The sequence below is a fragment of the Lepidochelys kempii genome, chromosome 3, assembly GCF_965140285.1.
Source record: "Lepidochelys kempii isolate rLepKem1 chromosome 3, rLepKem1.hap1, whole genome shotgun sequence".
NCBI lineage: Eukaryota > Metazoa > Chordata > Testudines > Cheloniidae > Lepidochelys > Lepidochelys kempii.
The window spans coordinates 154,902,750-154,906,131 of record NC_136382.1 but is presented as its reverse complement, the minus strand read 5'-3'; the positions used below and the strand labels follow the sequence as shown (position 1 = coordinate 154,906,131).

The 3,382-nt window shown below is 43.3% G+C and overlaps 1 non-coding gene across 1 annotated transcript; it reads right to left on the bottom strand.

Annotated features, from left to right (window-relative positions):
• Positions 1-3,055: 3,055 nt before the first annotated feature.
• On the bottom strand, positions 3,056-3,142 carry TRNASTOP-UCA (transfer RNA opal suppressor (anticodon UCA)). The gene has a single exon. It is a non-coding gene; the product is annotated as a tRNA-Sec (tRNA).
• Positions 3,143-3,382: the final 240 nt, after the last annotated feature.

Below are 3,382 nucleotides of genomic sequence, written 5' to 3'. Positions count from 1 at the left end.
TTCACTGAGTCAGATCCCAGTCAGGCATACGCACAGGGAGCCACGTCACCCACATTCACCCAGGAACACCGACACTTCCTCCACACCACACTGTGATTCCGCTTGGAAAACAAAGCGAGGTGACTTCATTTCAGCAAAAGCAAAACTTTCGTGCAATGTGGGTCCAAAGATTCCATTGCTTGTGTTTTAATTATTTTTAGATTGTTCAATTAATTTTAGCCTAGCCCTTTGCATGTCGGGAGTAGCGCTCATTTGGTTCAGATACTGAACACTTTACCAGACCAATCACTGAATGGCCATAGTTTATACAAAGTTTTTAGCTGCTTGTCCAACATGATGTAACCAATTGGTTCAGCATTAATGTTCTACTCTAGCCATAGGGTTCATCGGATGGTACCCACACAAAGAGGTTACCACTCTTCCAAAGGCCTTGCGCCACCCACACCCCTCCAATACATCAGCTGGAAAGCCAGCTTCCAGATACCCCATCAAGGGGCCATTCTGTCTCCTGTACCAGCACAGCAGAGAATGAATCCATTAGCTACCCTTCCACATTGACTGGATTAGTTTGTGCCCTTAAGGTTCCTGCTTACCACAACCTTCATGGAGCTCTACACAAGTACTCCTTTTCTTTTCACGAATACAGACTAACACGGCTGTTACTCTGAAACCTGTCCTTTGGGTGATGTGTCTGCCAGTCAGGAACCCACTAGCTCCCCCTAGGGGTAGACTACTACCCACAGTCTAAATCTGCTACTGTCTTCCAAGATGATTGGATAGGAGCGGGTTTGTTCTTGTTGCTTTGCCGAAACAAGCAAAGTCAACGCCAAGAACAGATGCAAACTGGTTGGTTGTGCAGTTCAATTCTAGCTCAGAGCACATAACCCCCATCTGTGTGCTTGTGTGTGAGGCGTGGGGTGGAATATAAGAATTTGATTGTCATAATTTAATCCCAGATTACTTCTTGGAAAAAAACAAAACAGATACAAACAGCATGTTCCCTTATAAACCACACATGAAAGAGCCTTATTATGTTCTGTTATGAAGCTGGCAGCTAGCTTTGCTGTTCTCAGCTGCCCACTGTAGGGCAAAGGCCGTTCCAGAGCTACCCCTGTTGGAAACAAAAGCCCAAAGCCAAATTGCATTACATTAATTAATTTTTGAGGCCATGGTGGTATTTCACACAGAAAGTGCATTATGAGCAGGGGACGCAAACTGACTGATTTACAGAAACAGATGGAATGGCACAAAGCGGATAGCCATCTGGGATTCATGTCGCTTCTAGCTGCATTGTGGAAAGCTCACGCAAATATCCTACACATAAATAAAAAGCCTTGATGTGACATGTGCACTTCAGAGCATCAGAAAACTGTTGCCCTGTAGGCCAGTTTATTCATAAAAATGACAGAACAGGCTAGTGCAAAAGTGGAGGTTTTCTGATTAGTGGCAGCACTCAGTAGATCTAAGGCAATTAGGTTTCAGCCAAATAATAATGGCACTGGATGCACCTGCTGTCTATTACCCCAACATCCACCAGACCAAATGACTCAATTTGTGTAATGGAAACAGAGTCACTCAGGGTTAGCAATAGGCACAACCAGCAACAACAAACACACACTTGAGGCCTCATGATCTTGTGTTGTCACAACACTCATGGGCTAGTCCATTCCTGCCCTGCAGCAGTGGGATTCACCAGTCAGAGCACCCACTCCTGACAATGCGACCAGAGGGGAGGAAATTATGGTCCAAGTTCTCTCTGCCCCACTCTGGAGCCTTCTGCTTGCTTGAGGGCCTGCAAATCCTAAGGTCAATGCTGGAGCTTCTGCAATTGGACATCACAATTGCAACTAATGCTTCCTACCTGGACCATATATTTTTCAGCAACACATTAACCTTTATTTTTCATGGGGCTGGGTGACATCGTTAGCACCGATGTTTATCGGTGGAGTGAAGAGTCTTCATGACAGGGTATATTCAATATGGAGCAGATCTAAAGCATGGTTTCCTTTATTTTTTTCCTCTCTTGTAGGACGTGAAATGACACTAATAAAGATCTGCTTAGCAGAATCCAATTAAACTTGGATTTTCCTTCCGCATATTCCATCTAAGTCCTGTCAACTTACTCCAGCAGTGCTGAGTACCAGTGCATGCCTTGTTCAAAGGAGGAAAGCAACAACAGCAGGGTATCAAACTCAGGGAAGAGTAATAAACATGGCAAACTTGTTTTGATGACATGGCCAAATTCAAGAGTTCAGGAAAATGGTGGCTCTCCATATATATATGAACATGCAAAAAATATCCGCCTGAAGCCACCAGCTCATCACTTATAGGGAAATTCTCCCAACAATCACTCAATAATAGGGATTCTCCTCAATCAATATTACCCTTCATCCATCTAATCCATAGTAGGGACCTTCACTAATCAATCAATAAAAGGAAATACTACTAATCAAGCAACTCCCACAAGTCCATAACATCAGCAGTCAACATGAAATAACCATGAAATAACCAGTCAGCAAGAACCTCGCCCATCAATAGCATACAATATCATATCATACAATAATAAAGAACTCCATCAATACCAATCAATACTGGTGAACTCTCTGCAAAGCATCACTAATCAATTGATAATCGATAGGGAAATTCACAAATCAATGGTTTCAGAGTAACAGCCGTGTTAGTCTGTATTCGCAAAAAGAAAAGGAGGACTTGTGGCACTTTAGAGACGAACCAATTTATTTGAGCATAAGCTTTCCTGAGCTACAGCTCACTTCATCAGATGCAGCCAATGAAGTGAGCTGTAGCTCAGGAAAGCTCATGCTCAAATAAATTGGTTCGTCTCTAAGATGCCACAAGTACTCCTTTTCTTTTCACAAATCAGTAACACCCAATAATCAGTCAGCATTAGGGCCTGCTTAGTAACAGTGGAGCTGACCAATCAGCAGTAATCGCAATATAATTAGAAGGAAACCCACCAATATTACTACTTAAGAGAAACTCACTAGAGGGGGGGGGACTAGCCACCCAGCAGGAAGGTGAAAAAGGGGAGCATAGACGCCCGAAAGGTGGAATTGAACCACTCTGTCGCTAGACAGCTACAGGTTTGAAGCCTGCACCCCAGACCACTGAGGATCATCCGGGCAATTATATAACTCCAAATGCAACAGTATATAAACCATAGCTATTATTTTAATTTTTAAAGTAGGGTGAGTAGTGTTTTTTTCCCCAGTACTATCTCTATCTTAGACTTATTAGTGTCTGTATATCTACTTCACTCAGTGGGGTTCAGGGCACTTTCCTTCACCTCGCTGGAAGAAACTATCCCTAGGTGCCCCTTTCTCACGCTTTTCCTACCGAGCTGTCTCCTGCTGCTTTATGCAAA